Source organism: Chiloscyllium plagiosum, unplaced genomic scaffold, assembly GCF_037043375.1.
Source record: "Chiloscyllium plagiosum isolate Xiang-an unplaced genomic scaffold, Cpla_swu_hap1 HiC_scaffold_15, whole genome shotgun sequence".
In the NCBI taxonomy this organism is placed as follows: domain Eukaryota; kingdom Metazoa; phylum Chordata; class Chondrichthyes; order Orectolobiformes; family Hemiscylliidae; genus Chiloscyllium; species Chiloscyllium plagiosum.
This window is the reverse complement of record NW_028270153.1, coordinates 23,372,256-23,396,097: the sequence shown is the minus strand read 5'-3', so window position 1 is coordinate 23,396,097 and position 23,842 is coordinate 23,372,256. Positions and strand designations below refer to the sequence as shown.

The 23,842-nt window shown below is 40.0% G+C and overlaps 1 protein-coding gene across 9 annotated transcripts in view; it reads right to left on the bottom strand.

Moving 5' to 3' along the window:
* Positions 1–23,842, bottom strand: part of slco4a1 (solute carrier organic anion transporter family, member 4A1) — a 183,390-nt gene that overhangs the window by 118,709 nt on the left and 40,839 nt on the right. For 6 of the 9 annotated variants that reach the window (XM_087994815.1, XM_087994812.1, XM_043710617.2 and 3 more), the window contains one exon: positions 2,696–2,786. The exons of 1 other annotated variant lie outside the window; for it this stretch is intronic. The gene's annotated coding sequence lies outside the window, so the exon portion shown is untranslated. Of the gene's footprint in view, positions 1–2,695; positions 2,787–2,959; positions 3,068–6,358; positions 6,419–13,128; positions 13,148–23,842 lie in introns of those variants that run through there. 2 more of the 9 variants (XM_087994814.1, XM_043710616.2) reach the window with 2 other exon arrangements.

Genomic DNA, 23,842 nt, shown 5'->3' with positions numbered 1-23,842 from the left:
GCTCTCATCTTTCAAATTCAATGAGAAAATCTCGAAGTTATCATCTTTATTTTATATTAGCCAAATGAGTTGCAATTCTTTGGAATCATTATCCACTGCATATTTTTATCTTAGTTTGTCTGTACACCTATGTTTCCATCATCTCCGCATCAAACTGCTTCTGCAATAATTTCTGATTTCCTTGCTGATGAAGCTTTGCATTTTCAAAATCTTCACTGTATCTCATATGAATTATTTCATTTTCACTCAACTCTTTTTAGACTTCATATATTCCAAAGTGATTCAAATAATCATGTAAGATCAACCTAAATTTACTCTTCATATAGTTAATAGCCAGCTGACAATGACAACTACTTGTCATATAGGCTGTTCTCCATTATTGGTAATAAAGTTAGAGTAGAAAATTGAAACTGACCCTGAATGTCTAGCAAATGTACCTTAGAGGGGCGTGATAATAAAGCAAAATAAGATTATGAAAAAATGTCTTTCTCATGCTTTGACCTTCCTTGCATGATGATAACGATATTTTATCAACATGATCAGCGCCATATTCTTGCATGTCACTCCCATGCTCCAAAAATTCAATGTACATGAAGTACTTTAGGATGTTTCAAACATGATGATTTCAAGAGATATGACAAAATAAAATATAGAGGACCGATTGACATGGTAGCATCCTTTTAAGCTGTTTTTGCCTGCCTCAATAATTCATTCAGGGTTACAAAAAATTGACTGGGGTATAATTTGCCTTGTGTTGAATTACATGATTAGTAAAGATTTTGAATTTTAAGGATAGATTTTCAAAAGTCCTTTCCATGACCATTAGCCAGAAAATTGAGAGCAACAGAACTACAAGTTTAAAAGAAGCATATGGATATACCCTTGTGATATCAAGGTATACAAGGCAATGGGCCAAGTGCAGGAAAATGTGATCGGAATAGTTAGCTGATTGTGTTTGATCAGCACTGACTCAATGGACCATAGGGCCTTGTTTGCACTGCACACTTCTATGACTCTACAAAGATTAGTGAAAAAATTTGAATAAATATTCTACATTTTGACAAAAAACAATTTCCACAAATAAACTAATACATTATTTCTACTATCGCTAAAAAAGTCTTGAGTGAAACCTTCTTCCTCCCCATAATTCCTTCCACACATATTCGTAGCGATGACTTTTTGCCTCAGTATTTCCCATGATCTTGACCTCGAATCAGGTTATCGCCAATCACTTCCACACATTATTCATCAAACACAATTCCCTTTCCTCTCTCGTGATCTTGAAATCAATTGTCACTGAAAAGAAATTCTTTATGAAGTTACTTGCAACACACTTCCAAATGCTTACACACTATTTTGCATGTGATCATAATTTTTTACACATTGAACTCACCTACAAATGTGATACAAAGCCCTCAATCATCCTGGCCATTTCCCCAGTACAAGTCCCATCTTCATTTCTTCAAATACAAGGAACATAATCCAGAAAGTTTTTGGTTTTGTTATCTGTCAGCAAGTTTGACTGGATGACATTAAGAACCATCAGATTTGAAATTTCCTCTCTATGACTGCCCTCATTTTGTCTACTCTCACCTAACCAAGCCTGACACCAGAAACCTCCACTGTCTTCCAATGTCACTTCAGACTGGTTACAACTTTGCCCTCCTAATCAACCTGACGCTAAATTACTGACCCTATGGGCTGAATGTTACCTGGCACCACGGAAATGGCCTGAGAGACAGGGAGCCAGAATAATGATGAACGGGTGCATAGGGACAGCTCTCCATCTCAGTCCTAATGCCAGGGAGGTGAATAATTAAAGGGTGAATCAAGGGTGACTTTCCTGGCTAGTTTGACATTTGCCAACAGTAAAGAGGCCCTCACCATGTAGTAATCCTCAAGCCACATGGGGGCAACCTCCCTGCAGTTTCTTGAGTGTCACTGGAGACACTCCCTTGGCTGCAACACTGCAATGGCAAGGCTTCTCCTCCAACTGTAGAGGTCTGCCTACTTGTTGTTTTGAACAATAAAGTCACATCTAACCCTCTGAGAGCCACGACACTTTCTGTTGCCTTTGTATTTTTTGAAGTTGCTGCAGCAGCACCCACCTCTCTCAAGGATGCTGACAATGCCCAGAGTCACTGCATTTTTTCATCACCCACCTCTCACTGAATTCTCTTTCCTGAAGCCTCTGCCCTTCCAGCTCTCTTTCTTCATTTAAGATTTTACTTCAAACTCACCTCTTTGACCAACATAAAACAACTCTTTTGGCTTGATGTCCATTAAGCATATCCCTCAAAGGCATTATAAGAATGCATTTTGTTGTTGTTGTAAACCTAAGAGTTCTTTCAAGCAAAGGAAAAAATTGAATTGTAGGCAAACATGATTACTAATTTGGTGAAAAATATGCATAATTAATTAAGAATGCCTGTTCAGAGGTGAATGCAGCAAGAAAACAATGTTTTGTAAAATATTTATAAAATACACTGGATACTAGCTTAATGGGTTAGGAAAAATTACAATTTTCTAAGTAATGCTATATTATATGTAAGCATCAGAAATAATTTAAAAGCTAGTTGTTAACCTATTATTAGTAATTTCATCGTCAAGTTCAGGTAATTTTGCTGAACTGACATGCATATACACCATGTGCTGAAACACTTGGGGTAAAACTAGAGTAAAGTTTCATACTTACTATGCTTTGCCGGTAGTTCCAGACAATGCAAGACACTCATTGGGACCAGTTGATTGAAATTTGTCAAATTTGGAAAACAGCATCATTGCACCTAAAAGAGAAACATCACATGAGGCTTCATGTTTAGATGAACTCTTAATTTAATAAAAAATGTTGCAACATTTCTGAAGGTTACGCTCCAACTGTTTCAAAACTTAGCTAACAAGTACACTGGTAGATACTTCAATGACTCATCTACTGTATTGCACTTGATTTCAAACTCACCTCTTTGACCAACATAAAACAGCTCCTCTTTTGGCTTGATGTCCATTAAGCATATCCCTCAAAGGCATTATAAGAATGCATTTTGTTGTTGTTGTAAACCTAAGAGTTCTTTCAAGCAAAGTAAAAAATTGAATTGTAGGCAAACATGATTACTAATTTGGTGAAAAATATGCATAATTAATTAAGAATGCCTGTTCAGAGGTGAATGCAGCAAGAAAACAATGTTTTGTAATATTTACAAAATACACTGGATACTAGCTTAATGGGTGAGGAAAAATTACAATTGAATTTGCACTTGATTCATTTCTGATAAGAACAACTGCTCTCAGTTATTGCAAGATTACTCAACAGTAACATTTTGAGGTACTAATCCCAAAGTACTATTGTATATGTGTTCTAAATTAAACTAAATAGTTAGACTGTCTCTGCTACCACTAAGTGCTGAACAATTATTAATCATCAAGCCAATATAAACTGTACTCCAAACAGAGCTGGGGAAAAATGTAAAAAATGGACAATTTCTGTTAAGCAGAAGAACAGCAGCTTGCTGGCCAAAGATTGAAGAAGATTTATGTAAATATCAGCGAAACTTTTAACTTGTCATCTAGACTGACATGGTAGGTCAATCACCCATTATTATAACAGAATGATTCAGTCCTGTTTTTGTAACGGAGCAAAGGGCTGTCAGAGAGGTGTGGGGCGGTTACTTTCAAAATCAATTTAATGTTCTGGTAACAAAAAAAGTCAAATGCCTATTTCTTAAAATTTATACATTTCTCGGAGACTTAGGCTTCTGTTTTACATCACAATTTTTTTACTAGGCCACAGGACAGATATTTACAAAGAAAATTACTCTAATTAATCATTATATGAATCCCTTGTTCAGTTCACACTCGATGGCTCAGTTAACAATTGCACACTGTGTTTTAAAAGATTAAGGTATAAGCTTCAAAACCCTAGGTTTATTATGCTATCAGTGCTGATTAACAGATCTCAGGTGGTGTTATAATTAGTTATAACTTTCCTCAGCTAGTATTTGCAATTACTATCATTCAGATGAAAAATGTATGTACGGACCATGACCATGCTGAGCCATAAAACATCCTACTTTGAAAGTTATGCTAATACTTTGTACCAATCTGCCCTTGCCAGCCTATGCTTTTAAAAGCATAAAGGTACTGGGTGGAAAATTGCTTGCTGATGAATGCAATAGAAGGAAAAGCACATTTTAACTACATATGTTCAGATGAAACGTAAATGAGACAGTGGGCACCAGCATGAGTGCAGTCACAAAACAGCACCACAAGACCATTTATTTTAAGCACTGTACCTTCATACTTAGAGTTTTCTGAGTGTTTTATCGATATGTAGCAAATTGTGTAACATTATCAAGTTACTAAAATCAAACTGAAACATTGTTGAATTCGCAAGTGACTCTCCCTCCATATAAACAATTTACATTTTCTTTTCTCCTTTAAATGAAATTGTAAATAGTAATGCTGACTGTGAGAAATTACTGGAATCCTGTCATATTTGAATCTGGACACTTCAGATAAAAGCAGGTTCGTATTTCAAACTTCTACCATCCCTCCAACTACTGCAACTGGTTGGAGATAATATAAAATAATAGCTTTACTGCCAAGGTTCATATCTGTAATGAGATGTTACAGGTTAGACACTGAAATGTTGTTTCTCTAAATTATAACTGTGTGTGTGTGTATGTGTTTTTTTTGTTTCAGTAAGAGTGTGATTATTTAGCTCTGAAAATCAGTGAAATTCCTTTACTCAAAATATTGTGCAATTTTTTAACCTCAGAAGTGGATGCTCCATTGTTGAGTGCACTCAAGGCTGGGATAAACCAGGCTTTGGTCTGTTGGGCTTTCAAGGGATAAGGGCAGCAGGTAACAAAGTACTGAGGCAGAATATCAGACAACATCAGCTTGAATGGTTGAGCATGCATGTGGGATGGTCCACTCGGCTGCTATTTCTGTATTCTTCTGCAAAATGCAACTAATCCAATAATTAATACTCAAAATGAAACTGATTCTCTACAGAATGATTCTCTTCTAAGTTTGCTAATATACTGACAGCAACCTCCAACATATCAGTGGTAGTTTGACCAAAATGTACCATGTTTGAATAAAACCAATGATTCAACGATGCCAGGTTACAAGGTAATGAAATATAAAGCTTCTGATACAGATGACTCTATGACATCATCTACCCACTCTTGTGTCAGCTCTCTATGACAGCTTTCCACTCCTATCATACTTCATTGTTTTTCACTTACAAAACTGCAAACGTTCTTTTGCAAATGTTTTGAACAAAAAGCATTTGATTCAAAAATTCAATGAGTCACAGGCAGAAACCACTGTACTTAAATTTGTCAATCGACTGATGTTTAGTCTACCGACATTAGATCCGTACAGTATAATACTTATAATTTAAAAGTTTAAGTAAAGGTTTTATAACAATTATCCCTACATTCATGTGAAGAAGCAAAATGAAGAATTTGAGAACTGTTATGCACAGAACAATATTTTTGCGCCTAAGAGCGTAGCTGAAAATGGAAGCTGATTGGAGTTTGAACAAGCAACAAAAGTAAGCTGTCATGGTTCAAAACCCTCACACTAAATTCGGATAGTACAATTAAAAAAAATGCTGAAAATCCTTATCAGATTCTATACCCTTTACTGCAAGGGAAGAAAGATGCAGGAAGACAACATGGTGACCATAAGGTAGAGGACAAGAGAGATAAAATAACACTTTTCACAACACCACAGCCAATGGGACCAATAATGGACATTGTACAGAAAAAAATAAATTGGGTCGAGATGAGGTGAAGAATGAACTTGCTCTTCAGTTATTCATATCCTCCTCAACCCACATTTCTACCTGCAAGGTGCAATTGAAGTGAGCTTCTCCCCACAGATGCTGTCCTGTTCTGCTGAATATATCCAGCACTTTTTTTGCTTTTACTATATAAGATATCCTCCTTGAGTTTGTTAAATCCATGTTAAAGCTGCTCATCTGGAACATTACTCGTGCATAGTCTGGGATATGGTTGTGAACGTTTACCAGCTCCTGTAGCAGCAGTTGTTCTATTGTTACAATGCACCAATTTTTTTCAACCACCTCCACCTTCCCACCAGCAAACTAGATGAAGGGTTTATTCTATTGGATGACTCACTTCCTGAATGCACGATCAACAAAGTTCAACTCATAAATGTGATGAGGCATTCTCAAACCATATATGACCCAGAGGTAGCAATGGCAAATTCTGTACTGTCTAGGACAAAACAATTTTGCTTAATATATTGACTACTTCCATGACAAACATATACATAATCTTGGTGAATCTGCCAGATGCACTTGAGCAACTCATTAAGGTGACATTACCTGCACTTCACTCCCTGGAGGAGGTAACAGAGAGCGTTGATGAGGGTAATGTCCTTGACGTAATATACATGGACTTTCATAAGGCACAACAGAGCTGTGATCAAAGTTATACCTCCTGGAAAATAACAGACAGTTGCCATATGGATAAGAAATTTACTAAGTATTAGGAAACAGAGAATGTTGGGGAACAGTTGTTTTTCAGGCTGAAGGAAGAGATGTGGCGGTGCTCTCCAGCAGTTGGCATTCGGACTCTGATCTGCCTGATATATATTAATGACCACAATCTTGGTATACAGTGCACAACTTAAAAAAATGCAGATTATACAAAATTTGGAAGGGTTGTGAATAATGAGGAGGGGATACTGGAGACCTTCAAAAGGACATACGATGATGGAATGGTAGACATGTGGTAGGGGAAATTTTATGTGAAAAATGCCAACTGATTTATTTTGTAGGAAGAACACAGAAATAATACAAACTAAGTGGTTCAATACCAAAGGTAGGAGAGTAATGGGAGCTGAGAAACCTGGGTGTTTATGTGCATAAATTACTGAAGTTGGCAGCGCATGTTGCAAGAATGTTAATAAACCATACATTATCCTTGGTTTCATTAACAGGGGATAGAGTATAAAAGCACAATTTTATGTTCAGGCTCTATAAAACACTGAACTGGTCTTAACAGCAGTATTGCGTCTAGTTCTCAGCACCACACTTTTAGAAGGATGTGAAGGCATCAGAGAGATTGCAGGACAAAACAATTTTGCCTGATTTTGCCAAATTGACAAAGACAAAAATGGTTTCAGGGATGAGGTACTTCTATTATGTTGATAGACTGAAGAAGTTAGGACTGTTCTTCTTGAAGAAGGTAATGAGGATAAGGAGACTTGATAACAACAGTCAAGATCCGGAGAGAGAAAATAGAGGGTATTCCTTCTCATTTGTGGAAGTGTCAAGAGCCAGATGTCACAGATTTAAGACAATTTGTCAAAAAAAAAAGCAACATGAAGAAAAACTGTTTTATAGAACAAGTTGTTAAAGCATGATAGAAGCAGGGTCAATCAAAACGTTCAAAAGGGAATTTGATTATTATCTGCAAAGGAAGTATTTACACAACAATAGAGAAAAGGCAGTGGAGTGTATTAACTGAATTGCTCCCTCAGGAGGCCACACAATGGGCTGAATGGCCTCCTGCTCCGCAGTCACCATTCTCTGATTCTGATAAATTATTTCATTTCTAATTATTTGATTTCAAAACATTCTTACAATCCAAATAAATATGTTCTTTCATACCCACAATCACCTGAATTATTTCTAACCCAAGCTGCAATACATTAGTTCACATTGAGACAAACCAAAAATTATCCTCTAAAACAAAATTCCACATGGAATTGCAGGAATAGATTGGTGATACTGGAGTGCAAGAGACACATACTATATGTCTTCTCTTTTCCATGAACTACAATGCTTAAAGAGTTAATCAACAGAAAACAAATTAGGAGCAGAGTTGGAGAAAATGTCATAACAGCATCTATAACAATCAACCCATCAAAGGCATTGCGTGCACATTGCAGTTAAATCTGGGCACTAATATTAATTGCTTCATGAAGAAGCCTGGTTATTAATTTTATTTGGAACAATGCCTAGTGAATTTTCATGGAATGACTGTTGTCTGGGAAATGGCAACTAAGTAAAGGTTCATTCATCTATTCATTAATCATATGCAATTTCCTGAACTGTTCTGGGCCAGGAAACGTAAAAACTCTGCAATTACCTGTAAAACAGAAATGGTGACCTAGTTCTGACTCCAGGAAATACAACATAATGGAATGAAGTTGCTGACGCTCATTTGAAGAATAAAACTGAAAGTTCCTGCCAGAGGGGAGTTCAATGTTACAGAATCAGTGGTTATATCAGTAAATGGGAAGGGGTATAACCTGACCTTGCTTTACATAGAACTTAACACCGGTCATTTCTAATAATGTTGTAATACTGATTATACCTGGGTACCAAAACCCTCTCATCAGAACTCATTGCTTAGATCGTTATCCAATATCACAGCATCCTCAAACTCAGTTGGATACAAAATGCCACTACTTCAATGCTAATGAGTGTTTTTGTTATTCAGCAACATCCCCCTGGGGATGTCATGGTCAACATTGTTGAGTTATGTAAGAAACACAACACAGCTCTTCCATAGGGTGGGTTTCCAAAACCCCGAGCCAAATTCAGCAAGTTCTGGAGATCCCCTGGGCAAAAATGGAGCCATATATTCTTTAGTGGGATCATGATTGGACAAAAGCAATTTTCAAAAGGTTATCTATTTACAGAGCACGGGCTGCATGGTGGCTCAGTGGTTAGCACTGCTGCCTAACAGTGCCAGAGACCCAGGTTCAATTCCCGCCTTGGGCAACTGTCTGTGTGGAGTTTGCACATTCTCCACGTGTCTGCGTGGGTTTCCTCCGGGTGCTCCGGTTTCCTCCCACAGTCCAAAGATGTGCAAGTTATGTGAATTGGTTGTGCTAAATTGCCCATAGTGTTAGGTGGATTAGTCAGGGGTGTGGGTTTCTCTTCGGAGGGTCGGTGTGGACTTGTTGGGCCGAAGGGTCTGCTTCCACACTGTAGGTAATCTAATCTAATTAGAGCTACTTACTGTCACAATGTTCTGGGTTTGAGTCCCACTTTGGGACTTGAGCACAAAGAGGTGGCACGGTGGCTCAGTGGTTAGCACTGCTGCCTCACAGCACCAGGGTCCTGGGTTCGATTCCTGCCTGTCTGTGTGGAGTTTGCACATTCTTCCTGTGTCTGCATGGGCTTCCTCTGGGTGCTCTGGTTTCCTCCCACAATCCAAAGATGTGTAGGTCAGGTGAATTGGCCATGCTAAATTGCCCACAGTGTTAGTCAGGGGTAAATATAGGGTAGGGGAATGGGTTTGGGTGGGTTTCTCTTCGGAGGGGCGGTGTGGACTTGTTGGGCCGAAGGGCCTGTTTCCACACTATAGAGAATCTAATCAAAGCTGACACTCGAGTGAAGGAGCACTGCATTGTTGGAGAGGCTAGCTTGTGGGTGACACATACCAGGGCACTATTTGTCTGTTTGGTTGGATGTAGAAGATCCCAGGGCACTATTTTCACAAAGAGCATGGAGGTTTCACCTTTTGCCATGGCCATTATTTATCCCATAATGTACACCCCACAACAATTACTTGGTCATTATCACATTATTGTATGTAGGAGTTTGCAGGCCACAACTTTCAGTCAGCTTTCCTGTATGTTTATAGTCACTTCATCAGCTCTAAATTGCTTTGAAATATCCAGTGGTCTTGACATATATATGATTTTGTTTTTGTTTTCATGTAGGCAGTTAACCAGATGGATTAGTTTTAAAGAGCAAAGCTACATTTCTGTAGCCTGGTCAGCATATTCCTATATATCAAACAAAGACTGAAATTTGTCCCTTCGCCTACAGTAATAATCTGTTTCACATTTTCTCCCAGATGGCAGTCTAAAAAGCACAATTTTGATTTCTGATGCTAACACATACGCCTACTTGTGAAAGTTCACCACCCAATATCAAAGTAAATGCTTTGAGTTAATGTAAAACCAAACAAATCCCAAGAAATTCAGACAGGCTGCATTGAAAATCACAAAGGCCCAGATTTTCTGGTCTTCAGAAAAATCAGAGGTCAGGCTTGCCCCAAAAGATGTTCTTCAGGATCCCGTGGAAGTCCTGATGTACTGACTATGGTCATTTCTGAGGCAGCTTAGGCTTGAGAGGCAGTTACCCTGTATCCTTTGAGAAAGTCTCCAGATCTGAGCTAGAATCATAGACTTAATAGGATGGATCCAGCTCACTTACCTGGACAGTTACTCAGAAAATATTTGAAGGGTTAAAAACAATTCTAATCCTTAGGTAAATGTACTATCGATACCCTGAAGCCCCTTACCCCCACCCGACCTCCCTGACCTTCTTTCATAACTTCTCAATGAAGTTTTGGATGGGTATATGAATAGGAAGGGTTTAGAGGGATTTGGGCCAAGTGCTGGCAAATGTAACTAGATTAATTTAGGATATCTGGTCAGCATAGATGAGTTGGACCATGCTATACATCTCTATAACTCTATAACTGTGCATTTTCTGGAATACTGCAGCAAGTGTTATAAAAAGAGGCATGGCTTTCACAGCTCCCATGAGGACTGCTGCACCTTTTTCATTGTAAAAGGTCCCAAGTGGAATGGGCCAGGACACACAGCAGCACCTTTATATCTGATCTCCGTAAGAAATAGGGAAATTCAAACCAGATGAGAAGTTTTGGACAAAAAAAATGTTAAAATACAGCTAATCTAATTCAGTGAACAGGTTTGCTGAAGGTGAATGATTCAATGAAAAGAATGTCAGAAAATTGACATTTTCAATGGTGTAGGACCTGAAATCTAATAGAATTCATGTGTAGCAGACAGCTCATAATGAACAAGCACCCAACCAAACTACTTCCTGCCCATTAAAAGCATCATGACATTCTGACATGCAGACAGAATGTGACTTACTAAATATCTCAAATTGAGCTGAACTCCTGCAAAATGAGGATGAAAAATCAAGCACAATTTACGCAGTCCTGACTGATGGTACATTATGGTGGAACCACAGATCTTCAGATGATCAAAAATGCATTTATAGTGTTGTATGTACATCTTCCTCATAGAGTCATAGAGATGTACAGCATGGAAACAGACCCTTCGGTCCAACGCGTCCATGCTGACCAGATTTCCCAACCCAATCTAGACCCACCTGCCAGCACCCGGCCCATATCCCTCCAAACCCTTCCTATTCATATACCCTCTTAAATGTTGCAATTGTACCAGCCTCCACCACTTCATCTGGCAGCTCATTCCATACATGTACCACCCTCTGTGTGAAAAAGTTGCCCCTTAGGTCTCTTTTATATCTTTCCCCTTTCACCCTAAACCTATGCCCTCTAGTTCTGGACTCCCTGACGCAAGGGAAAAGACTTTACCTATTTACCCTATCAATGCCCCTCATAATTTTGTAAACCTCTATAAGGTCACCCCTCAGCCTCCAACACTCCAGGGAAAACAGCCCCAGCCTGTTCAGCCTCTCCCTATAGCTCAAATCTTCCAACCCTGGCAACATCCTTGTAAACCTTTTCTGAACCCTTTAAAGTTTCACAATATCTTTCCGATAGGAAGGAGACCAGAATTGCACACAATATTCCAACAGTGGCCTAACCAATGTCCTATACATAAGGAAGTAACAAAGAAGATTGATGAGGGTAGAGTGGTAGATGTGATCTATATGGACGTTAGTAAGGCGTTTGACAAGGTTCCGCATGGGAGACTGATTTGCAAGGTTAGATCTCATGGAATACGGGGAGAACTAGCCATTTGGATACAGAACTGTCTCAGAGATAGAAGACAAAGGGTGGTGGTGGAGGGTTATTTTTCAGACTAGAGGCCGGTGACCAGTGGAGTGCCACAAGGATTGGTGCTGGGTCCTCTACTTTTTGTCATTTACATAAATCATTTGGATGTGAGCATAAGAGGTACAGTTAGTAAGTTTGCAGATGACACCAAAATTGGAGGTGTAGTGGACAGTGAAGAGAGTTACCTCAGATTACAACAGGATCTGGACCAGATGGAGAAAGTGAGGTCTGCAGATGCTGGAGATCAGAGCTGAAAATGTGTTTCTGGAACAGCGCAGCAGGTCAGGCAGCATCCAGGGAACAGGAGAACCGACATTTCGGGCATAAGCCCTTCTTCAGGAAGGAGGGCCTTTGCCCGAAACTTCGATTCTCCTGTTTCCTGGATGCTGCCTGACCTGCTGCGCTGTTCCAGCAACACATTTTCAGCTCTGGACCAGATGGGCCAATGGGCTGAGAAGTGGCAGATGGAGTTTAATTCAGATAAATGCGAGGTGCTGCATTTTGGGAAAGCAAATCTTAGCAGGACTTATACACTTAATGGTAAGGTCCTAGGGAGTGTTGCTGAACAAAGAGACCTTGGAGTGCAGGTTCATTAAAAGTGAAGTCACAGGTAGATAGGATAGTGAAGGCGGCGTTTGGTATGCTTTCCTTTATTGGTCAGAATATTGAGTACGGGAGTTGGGAGCTCATATTGCAGTCCTAATTATTAATGTGGTACAATTAACAGAATATTTTCCAAAGAGTGTTAGAAAATCCACAATGTGAGTGTAGTGATTTTTTTTTATTTCACAAAATTGCAGGTGAAGTCTTCGAACCCACTTTGAAAGGCTGATAGAGGCAGAAACCCTTATTGCACTTAAAGTAAAGCATCTTGATAGGCTCCTGACCAAGAGCTGGAGAGTGAGGCCTGGTTGTATGGCTGTTTAGCCTGCAGCACAGAAATGATGAGTTGATTGACTGTCTTTTGTGGTGTACCCCTTTGGTGTTTTTATGGAAGGGCACTGTAAGGGAGGTAGAATTTGGTTTTTTATTCATTTTTTGTTTCTCAGAAGTCAAAGGGGTGATTTCCTTATTCCACTCTCAATTTCAACAATTTTTTGTTGAAATTGAGAGTGGAATAAGGAAATCACCCCTTTGACTTTTGAGAAATTTCTCAAGGAAAGAAATATCAGTACACTTTCAAAAAGGCCTGAACAATGACTTCCTCCTGGGCAGTAACCATCCTGAGGTCCCACATCTCCTACAGTTATGTGTTCTATTTAGGCTACTAAAACACTACATAGTTTTAAATGCCTTTATTAAATCTTCACTTAACCTTATACAAAATACTCACAACTTCTCTTGTCTTTTTCCACTCAGAAATGATGTGCAGGTATTTGAGATAGTGCAGAAAAGCTCTACAGGAATGGTTCCAGCAATAAAAGACTTCAGTTATTCAGATCGATTGGAGAAGCTGGGATTATTTTCCTCTGGGAAGAGAAGGTGGGCAGGGAATTCGGTTGAGGTATTTCCCCCATCGTCCTGATCCTGTGAGGTGTACCAACACAGCTGAAAGGGAGAACCTGTTCTTGCTTGTGAAAGCCATCCCTACTCCAGAACCAGAGGGAACAGATGTAACGTGATCAGAGAAAGATGCATTTGCAAAATAAATAATCGTGTTCATGCAGCAAGAGGTTAAGATTAGATTACTTACAGTGGAAACAGGCCCTTCGGTCCAACAAGTCCACACCGACATGCCGAAGCATACCCATCCAGCCCCATTCCCCTGTATTTACCCCTTCACCTAATACTATGGGCAATTTAGCATGGCCAATTTACCTAACCTGCACATTTTTGGACTGTGGGAGGAAACTGCAGCACCCGGAGGAAACCCATGCAGACACAGGGAGAATGTGCAAACTCCTCACAGTCAGTCGCCTGAAGCAGGAATTGAACCCAGGTCTCTGGCACTGTGAGGCAGCAGTACTAACCACTGTGCCACCGTGCCGCCCACAATTCTGGAATGCACTGTGGAGAATGCCTGATGAGGCTGCTTCAATCGAGGCATTCAAAAAGTAATTGGACTGTGAAAAGGAAAGTTGCATAGGCTTATGAAGAGAAGTGGGGGGCAAATGGTGCTAAGTGAAATGCTTATTTAGAGTGTTGCAGCAGATGCGATGGGCTGAATGGCTTCCTTCTATGTTATATAAATCTGTGTTGTCAGTTAGAAGCTTCATATGATGCCAGGTTCAGATTAAACGTAATGCAAGATAGTAATGAATGCAATACTGCAGAACAGTTACATTGCAATTTTGGGTATAATTCATTTTCTGCCTTGTGATTTAGTTATGTTTTCCTGAAATTAATTTGAGAAGCTACTAGTCAAAATGCATTATCTGCTAATATGTTTTAAACTAAGCAATAGACTGTAAACTGCTGGGAGATGGTAGGTTTCAATACACAGATCTTGGTCGAGTGCAATCATTAACCTGCTCATTTGTGAAACGAAGTACTAATCAGTGGCTCAAAGCCATTAATCATGTATTTTAAAGACAAATAATTTTCTAGGTCCTTGCGTCACTAACCAAAATACTCATAAATACTACTGTGCTTAACACCAGTGAATCAAAAACACAATATGTCAGACTCCCACAAGGTTTTTATTTTACTTATGGAATTGCATCAAATGTTGCACAAAGGTAAAGCATTTTATAGTTCACCCGCCTACTGGAATGGAAATGTGCATGTGGATTAAATTTCTCAAATGGATGCGAGTATTGAGTTGACTTGATGTAGGTACCTTGGGGGCAGGGGATGTACAGATTTGAAGGACCAGAACCAAACAGTCACATGTTTCTCTAACAACCAGTGCAAAGTCCCAGAAGACCGAGGGAGGCTAACTAATTCAGTCCACCACCACCACCACTGTAGCCACCAGGAATCAGCTTCCAGGATTGCTGGACCTGACTCAATTCCACACCCACCTCCTGGAATGAAAATTGGGTCTCCCTGTCAAGTCAGGAAATATTCCAACATCAGTTACCAGTCTTAAGAGCCCTCAATGACAATGCCTAGTGAACACTGCAGTTCCAGCCTCAATCAGATTGCAGAATGGAGAGAACTTTCATGTTGGAAAGGGTTTCACACCGTTCAGTATACCGGCACAGTACTCTTTAGATTTAAATGCATTTCAAGAGAGCTTGCTGAATACATAAGTGGTAAATGTTCTCTTAGTTCTAGAGCTTGACAAAACAAACTCTGGACATAATTTGGAGAAAGTGAGGACTGCAGATGCTGGAGACCAGAGTTGAAAAATGTGATGCTGGAAAAACACAGCAGGCCAGGCAGCATCCGAGGAGCAGGAGCATCGACGTTTCGGGCATTGCCCAGACATGCCTTTACTTACACTCTAAGTACACGCAAAATTAATTTCCAGTTCCCTCATCAAAACAACTGGTAAAGATATTGTGCACATTAAGTCCTACACACCAGAACGTCTTATGTTTCATACCCACTCTATACTGAGTTATCTGATCTCTGGAAAACTAGCAGTGCAGGTGTTTAGATTAGATTAGATTACTTACAGAGTGGAAACAGGCCCTTCGGCCCAACAAGTTCACACTGATCCGCCGAAGCATAACCCACCCATTCCTGTACATTTACCCCTTTACCTAACACTACGGGCAATTTAGCATGGCCAATTCCCCTGACGTGCACATCGTTGGACTGTGGGAGGAAACCGGAGCACCCGGAGGAAACCCACGCAGACACGGGGAGAATGTGCAAACTCCACACAGTCAGTCGCCTGAGTCGGGAATTGAACCCGGGTCTCTGGCGCTGTGAGGCAGCAGTGCTAACCACTGTGCCACCCACAAATAGGTCTTCGCATTGTTGGACCATAAGGTGTAATGGAAAACTAGTCCATTATGAACTTTGAATTGCTGTTTCATCAATGTTAAAAATGCACTGGTGTTACTGGAAGAGATCAGCCCAACCTTAACTTTGACAACCTTCTCCATTGTCAAGAATGCTGCTCAAATGGAATACATTCAGCAGAAAACAGACAGTATTACAGAAACTCAGCAGGTTTGGCATCATCTGTGGAGAGAGAATCAAAGATAATATTTCATGTTCCATACCTCCTCTTCTTTTGTTCGAAAGAAAAGCCATAGGACTTGAACCGTTACCTCTGCTTTCTCTCCACAGATGTTGCCAGACCTGCTGTGTTTCTACAGCCCTTTCTGTTTCTATTTCAGGTCTTCAGTGTCCGCAGTATTTTACTTTTGTACTCACTATCCTCCCTGGTGCACGTGAAATGTCCTCTATTAATTGGCCCAGAAGCTGTCTCTGCCTCATTAGGAATCAACACTGACAGCAGACAAAGAGACAAGAGAAAATACTGGGACTTTCCTCACCATTTCTCCACATACAAGGTTACAGGAAAGCCAGAGGAAGTGGCAGGCAAGCAATTACTGTAAGGGTAAGAAATAGATTAATTGCTCTTAAACTGAAGAAAAACACCTTGCCTAAAAAGTTCCATCCAAGAATGTTAAAAGAGTTCCAGAGTGACATCAGTGAAGTTTTCTCCTATACATATAAGCATGCAGCAAATTCATAAACAGATTCTAGATGTCTTAGGAAATAACTAACATAGCTCTGTTGAAATGAAGCAAGAGAGACTACAGATCAGTAACTTAATTATCAATTTCAGGGGCAATTAAAGTATTGCACTCAGAACATGAATTTGTAAAACGTTGTAATTGACCTGTCACTGCAATGTGGGCTTTTGCCCTGGGCAGGGTATTTATTCCTCAGTCAGCAATTACTTATGTTAACTTTGATTACACAAAAACTAAATCTGGGCAACAGTACTGGGTTAATAGATGTTTATTGCAGTTCCTGATATATGCATATGTTACAGTTACAGGCACTTCAGTGTCCGAGCTAATGTTAAGCTGTTCGATTATAAGCAGTAGTGTGCTTCCATCAGTGTGTGTCATTCTTCAAATGGCCCTGGCTAAGATGGAGTGGAGATGTTTCTACTGTCAGGTTACATGCCATGATGCAGTGATGATATTACAAGCATGTCTCTGAAGGGTTTACTGCATTCTAGCTGTAAGACACAACATTAAGTAACATATGGGCGTTTTTCTGCATGTTTCTAAAGATATTCTAAACATACCATGCATGAACACGACAGTTTTATTTATATACGTATCTATTTTATTTTAATTATCTTTTTATACATGTTGAAATACTGAACTTAGTCTAATCTAACATCATGCTACAATGTAATAGCTCAAGGAGTTCTTGAACAAAGCAACACCACAACTTTTGCTTCATATGTCTTGTATACCACATTACCATGAACCGGTTTTGTCCTGGGTTCAGTTGGAGTATTTACTGGTTTCACCCAGGTGCCTGGGTCACAAAACATGTTTAGTGGCAGATGTTCTCAGCAGAAGCACAAATGATCATGACACCTGGTTTAAACATCAATGCAACAAATGAAAGTCAAGTGACTGACAAAATGACCTGTAATTCAAATTATAGTACAATATAACTGCAGTTCATAATACCACTTAGTAAATAACATAGCCACAATAAGAAATGGGCAGATGATTTTTGATGCTTTGCTTAAAACAGTTCCCTCTGCCCTCAATGTTATGTTTTGAGGTAAAAAGACTCTCACTTCTCACTTCTCATCTTTAAAAATGCATGTAGGTGTCTTTTGCAGAAAAGTAAAACTTTCACATTATTGCACTCCAGCTGGCTTATATATGTTTGATTTACTCTTACAGTCAAGGTTATTTGGGAAAGATCTACTGCCAGAATTTCACTCAAGCAGTCAGCAGCATGAGTGGACAAAGGAGGTTTTGTCTGAGAAATCTCAGTTGAAGGGGAAGGGTAGTGGGCAGAGATCAAGATGGGAATTTCTTGGTCTTTACTGAACTGAAGTTAAGTGGCTTATTGCAAATCACAATCAATGTCAAGGAATGTCAAGAATGTCTTTCTAATTCCTATCACCATACTCCCACCTCACAGAGTTAGTATATGTTTTTCATGGAACAACAAACATTAATAGTGAAACCAAACATTTTGATTTATAGATTAGATTGGGTGTGTAGTCATATTTTGTTTTGTTTATTCAGTCATAGGATGTGGGTATCACGGGTTAGCCAGTATTTATTGCCTATCCTAAGTTGCTCTTGAGAAGGTAGTGGTGAGTTGCCTTCTCGAACCACTGCTGTAGGTAGACCCACAATGCTTTTAGGGAGGGAATTTAATGAATCTTTGAGACAGCTTTCCCAATATGAGACCAGGCCTCAAATGACAATGAGGTAAAGCTAACAGAATGAGCTGATCATCATTGCTTAGGTCAGTGATCTAATTTTCTTACTACTGAAATTTGCTGCAATTGTTTACAATTCTATGTGGTTCACCAAGCTAATACAGAGGCATTCATGATGACTATACATCTCATGTCTCATGCAGATTGTAGCTCATTTTGGTGTTGTTTCAAGGTTAACAATGAAAATTAACTAAATAAACTTGTTGACAACCATTAGTGTTACTTACTGAACTTCAGCTGATAAGACCAGCAATTGTACCACAATGAAGTTAACTTTGTGTTGTAATAATGTGCAAATGACACTTTTGAGTTTATCATACTCTTGCTTCTCAGAAATTGTGTTTTCTGTGTTTCTTGCATTGACAGACCGTGACACTACAGTAATATTCAACAAACATTACAACAGCAAAATATTATCAAAAACACAGCAGAATGGCAATGTTTATGCACACAGGCTAACTGTAAAATTAGCAAAGTTTTATCTTGTACTGTGCATTATATTCCACTGCGTTCTAGCATTTTCCAAATACAGGCATACTACAAAATTACAACTCTGTAAACTTGCCCATCAAACTGAAATGAGCTATAAAACAAAAGTTATGTAAACATATTGAAAAATATATAATCATCATTATCTTCCTTAGCATTGCACGTTACAAACTTGCAAGCTGGCCATTTACCATTTCTAATATTGAGTGTAATGTGTGTGAATATAATTTAAATAATATGATGCCAAGTAGAGATGGAGATAAGTACTTTTCAGGATTGATTAAGTTGTTTAGGTTGGAAATTGAATACAGATTTCACCAGCCATCATGTCAACGCAAAGGAAGATATTGTCTTTGGTCAGAGTATTGAGTACAGGAGTTGGGAAATCATGTTTAGATTAGATTAGATTAGATTACTTACAGTGTGGAAACAGGCCCTTCGGCCCAACAAGTCCACACCGCCCGCCGAAGCGCAACCCACCCATACTCCTACCTTTACCCCTTACCTAACACTACGGGCAATTTAGCATGGTCAATTCACCTGGACAGTGGGAGGAAACCGGAGCACCCGGAGGAAACCCACGCAGACACGGGGAGAATGTGCAAACTCCACACAGTCAGTCGCCTGAGGTGGGAATTGAACCCGGGTCTCTGGCGCTGTGAGGCAGCAGTGCTAACCACTGTGCCACCGTACCGCCCATATGTTGCGGTTGTACAAGACATTGGTTAGGCCACTTTTGGCATACTGCATGCAACTCTGGTCTCCTTTCTATCGGAAGGATATTGTGAAACATGAAAGGGTTCAGAAAAAGATTTACAAGGATGTTGCCAGGGTTGGAGAATTTAAGCTATAGGGAGATGTTGAATAGGCTGGGGCTGTTTTCCCTGGAGCGTTGAAAGCTGAGGGGTGACTTTATAGAGGTTTATAAACTCATGCAACACCAGGTTCTTGTCCAACAGGTTTAATTGGAAGCACTAACTTGTGGAGCGTTGCTCCTTCCTCAGGGAGTTGACAACCACCTGATGAAGGAGCAGCGCTCTGAAAGCTAGTGCTTCCAATTAAACCTGTTGGACTATAACCTGGTGTTGTGATTTTTAATGTTGTACACCCCAGTCCAACACCCGCATCTCCAAATTATAAAATCATGAGGGGCATGGATAGGATAAATAAACAAGGCCTTTTCCCTGGGGTGGGGGAGTCCAGAACTAGAGGGCATAGTTTAGGGTGAGTGGGGAAAGATATAAAAGAAACCTAAGTGGTAGCGTTTTCACGCAGAGGGTGGTACGTGTATGGAATGAGCTGCCAGAGGAAGTGGTGGAGGCCAGTACAATTGCAACATTTAAAAGGCATCTGGATGGGTATATGAATAGGAAGGATTTGGAGGGAAATGGGCCAGGTGCTGGCAGGTAGGACTAGATTGGGTTGGGATATCTGGTCAGCATGGACCAGTTAGACTGAAGGGTCTGTTTTCGTGCTGTACATCTCTATGTCTCTAAGACTCTATTTTAGTCCTTTGCTAGATTCATTGCATCTGAGATATCAGAGATTTTAATCTGAAGGAAACAACAACTGCTGACTTCCTGGGCAATTTCTCCTGATGCTTTACTGCACATTGCCAGCAACTCACTGTTGTGTCTATCACTTACCTAGACAGCACAAGTTTGCTAACTAAATGTTAGTTGTATTCATTTGCATTTAGGTGGTGGACATCAATAGAGATTCACCTGAGCTTGGGAAATAAACACCCATTAAAACTATGGTCACTGGGTTGAGAGGTGTAGGCTTGTGTAACTGGATCAGTTCATTAAAAAATTGCCTCATGTTTTATCAAATCTGTTTTCTGTAACATAATACAGGAGTTAGCAGATCTGGCAGCAAAGAGTCATAGAGTATTACAGCACAGATGCAGACTATTCGGTCCAACCAATCCATGCCAACCATAATCCAAAACTAAACTAGTCCCACCTGCCTGCTCCTGGTCCATATCCCTCCAAACAGTTCTTATTCATGTATTTATATGTGTCTTATAAAGGTTGTAACTGTGCCCACACCCAACACTTCCTCAGGATGTTCATTCCACACATGAACCAGCCTCTGTGTAAAAGATTTGCCCCTCATAGCTTTTTAAAATCTCTCTCCTCCTCCTGAAAAATATGCCCCGCAGTCTTGAAATCCCACACTTTAGGGAAAAGACACCTTCCATTTACCTTATTTATACTCCTCAATTTTTTATTAACCTCTATGAGGTCACCTCTCAACCTCCTATGCTCCAATGAAAAAAATCCCAGTCTTTCTTTATAATTCAAACCTTCCATACCTAGCAACATCCTGGTATATATCTTCTGTACTCTCTCAAGCTTTATAATATCCTTCCAAAATAGAACTGGACATAGTACTTCATAACAGGCATCATCAATGTCCTGTACAACCTCAACATGAGTTCCCAACTCCTATACTCAAAAGACTGAGCAATGAAGGCAAGTGTGCTAAATACCTTTTTAACTACACTATCCATATGTACCTGAACCCCTAGGTCCCTCTACTCTACAACACCTGTGGAAACAGAAACAAAGTGAACATTTTGAGTCCATTATGACTCTCCATCGAAATTGAGTGAGGCTGGAAAATGGTGGAGTTTAGGTGGTTAACAAAGGAGGAAAAGAATTGAGTGGAACAGATGGTGAAGGTGCCCTTAATAAAAGACAAAGGATATGCTAATGCAAAATGGGGGTATAATGGGGGTATAAGGGTGAATAGCAGAAAATAAGCCTGCTCTGACGAGGGAGAAACTATGTAAACAAGACACTGAGCTTGAGGGTTAATCAAAATGAAGGACAGTGCTCCTGCTCTGATACTGTTAAATTCAATGTTGAGTCCCTAAGGTTGTAAAGGCCTGTGTAGTGTTCCATTAAAGACCAATGCAAGGTGAAGGAATAGCAGCTAATTTTCCACTTTGGCTCTTTAGAGCCTTCAGGACTCAAAATTGAATTCAATGACTTCAGAGCTTGACCGTTGTCCACCGTTTTCATTACACCTCCACTTCCCCCCACACTTCACTCATTCCCTCGTCTCGTTTGCATGGCTTTGCTCTCATCAGAGCTGACCTATTTTCTACTGTTTATACTCTGAGGTTGTGAAAGCTGCATTGTGCAAGGCTCAGTTAAAGATTCTACATTTTTAACAGAAGCTGTTTCTCTGCTAGTAATAAAATTGCTGAACACTGCAGCAGTGAGTTTTAAATGCGAGGTCAGTTTGTCATATTCATACCTACTGTTAACAGCCAGTTTTCATTTATATTCCTCTTCTACATCCATTAGCACTCCCTTTTCCTTTTGCTCTGTGCTCGCTCACAATTTGTTCCACTTACTCCATCTTGTCCTTTATCAACAGCATAGGAAAAAGTCCCTTCCCAGTCCTCACCAGTTCCAAAGAGGAATCATTTTGGACTGGAAATGTTAACTCTGTTTTTCTCTCCACAGATGCTGCCAGACCCGCTCAGTGTCTCCAGCACTTTCTGTTTTTGTTTCAAATCTTAAGCATCTGTAGTTTTTTTTGTTTCTATTACATTAGCAGGGCGGGGGAGTGGGAGTTCAATTAAGAGTGAAGATTGGAAATGAAGAAAGTAATTCGGTCAGAAAACTTGCAATCCTAGTAGAAAAATGGCAGGTGGCAACAGCAGGGTTTGGTGGCTCTTTGAGGTTCTCCAAGTATGAACTATATGACTAATGGAAGAACAAAGTGGGTAGATAATATGTACTATGTTCCAACAGAAACAAAAATAAAGTGTTTTCAGGTTAGGATGTTTGTCAATTGAATAGTAAAGAATATGTGCGCCTTCTATCAGGATTCTTTACAAGAATAATGATCAGTTAAATTCCTGAGGCATGACAAGAATTCAATAGATTTCGAAAAAGTACTGATAGTCACTTCATGGAGGTGAATGTGAGGACTACAGCTGCTGGAGATCAGAGTTGAGAGTATAGTACTGGAAAAGCAAAGCCAGTCAGGCAGCATCCAAGGAGCAGGAGAATTGACATTTCGGGCATTTCCTGATGAAGGGCTTATGCCTGAAATGTCGAATCGCCTACTCCTCAGATTCTGCCTGACCTGCTGTGCTTTTCCAGCACCATACTCTAGACTCAGATCGTCATTTCTGTCCAGTGTTTTGTCATCATTTTCAGGGGTTAGGTCATGGACCTCCATTGGATTGATCCATCTTTATCAGCAAAATGCTATATTGGTTTGGTGTTGCCCCTTACAGGATGGCAGACCAGGAAACTCTCTTACTCTTCCCGCTCATTGTCAGGCACATTGGAAGGATTTGCAGTCTGACAATCAGCTTGGTTGGTCAGGTTACAAGCACAGTATCTTTGGCCAACAAATCTTGTTGTGGAATCTGAATTCAAAGGTAAGGACGTTACCATTGACCCACAGGATCTCTTTACTTCACTGTAGTTTTTAACAGACTGTATCAAAGACTGATGAATTTAATTTAGAGATTACTGGATTGGAACTAGTGTTTATGTTATTGGCCGCAACCATTTTCAACAAAAGAGAATTTAGTCAGTCATTGTCCCTTAGCTTTCAATGGCATCATCATTACTGAATCATCTATTATCATCATCCTGGGGAATTACTACTGATCAGAAATCAAACAATGATAGCCATATCAATGTTATGGTTCCAAGAACAGGACAGTAGCCAGGATGTCTGCAGTGAATATGTTACTTCCTGACTCCCCAGAGCTGATCTATCAGCAACAAAGCACACATCAGGAGTGTGATGAAATACTCCCTACTTGCCTGGATGAGGGCAGTTCCAACAATACACAGGAAACTTGACACTATCCAGTAAAAGGACCCTATTTGAATGGCAATATATCCATAGACATCCATTCTCTCCACCATCAAAGCTCAGTGCCAGCAACCTACCTAGGCAGGTTTTTTTTCCCCTATAAAAGCGCGCAGGAGAGGAACCCGAGGCACTACAGAGGTAGTGCCTCCCACCCGCCCTCCTCCTCTAACCTAATAATAAGACCCGTTGTGGTAAGGAGGTAAGTGCTGCATTTTGCTTGTTCGATTCTTTAGACCTAGTTTTTTTTTTAAAAGGTTACTTTTAGAGGGATGGCAGTGAAGGCAGTGCAATGTTCCTCTTGCAACATGTTTGAGGTGAGGGATGCCATGGTCGTCCCTGCTGATTACACTTGCAGGAAGTGCACCCATCTCCA